The sequence below is a fragment of the Trachymyrmex cornetzi genome, unplaced genomic scaffold (assembly GCF_001594075.2).
Source record: "Trachymyrmex cornetzi isolate Tcor2-1 unplaced genomic scaffold, Tcor1.1 scaffold576, whole genome shotgun sequence".
NCBI lineage: Eukaryota > Metazoa > Arthropoda > Insecta > Hymenoptera > Formicidae > Trachymyrmex > Trachymyrmex cornetzi.
Genome location: NW_017299889.1, coordinates 84,305 through 84,954, shown reverse-complemented (window position 1 = coordinate 84,954; position 650 = coordinate 84,305).

Sequence of the window (650 nt, the reverse complement as noted above, 5' to 3'; positions counted from 1 at the left end):
TCGTCGAGCCTATCCTAACATCGCTCGAAGAATTTCAAGAACGCGACAGCGGATGGGCACTGTTGCGTATACTAAATTTGGCGGTGAACGCGAATAAGCACAATTCTCTGCGCGCGGGATGTCACATCAAACTCCCGCGAGAAATTATGCTAAAGAGAGCGGTGATCAACGTGCAATCCACGGACAATGCGTGTTTTGCGTGGTCAGTGGTCGCCGCTCTGCATCCAGCTTAAAAAATGTGGAGCGAGAGTCATCATATCCGCACTATTCCATAGTTCTAAATCTCGCGGGCATCGAATTTCCGATAACACTGAACCAGATTAAGAAATTTGAAGCACTAAACGACATTTCCATCAACGTCTACGCCATCGAGAAGGGGATTGTGCCGATACGACTCGCAGACCGAAAGAGGAGCAAGCACGTAAACCTCTTGTACGTGGAGGATAATAGCGCGGAACACATTGCGCCCATTAAAGATCTATCCCGCCTTGTCAGTTCTCAAGTTAGCAGAAAAAAGAACAGAAAATATTTCTGCAATAGGTACGTAATAATAATAATAATGATAATAACAATAATGATAATAATAATAATAATAATATTCTTGAGGCTTTCACGGGTGTTTCCTATATGACAATCTTGTGTTTCGCGGG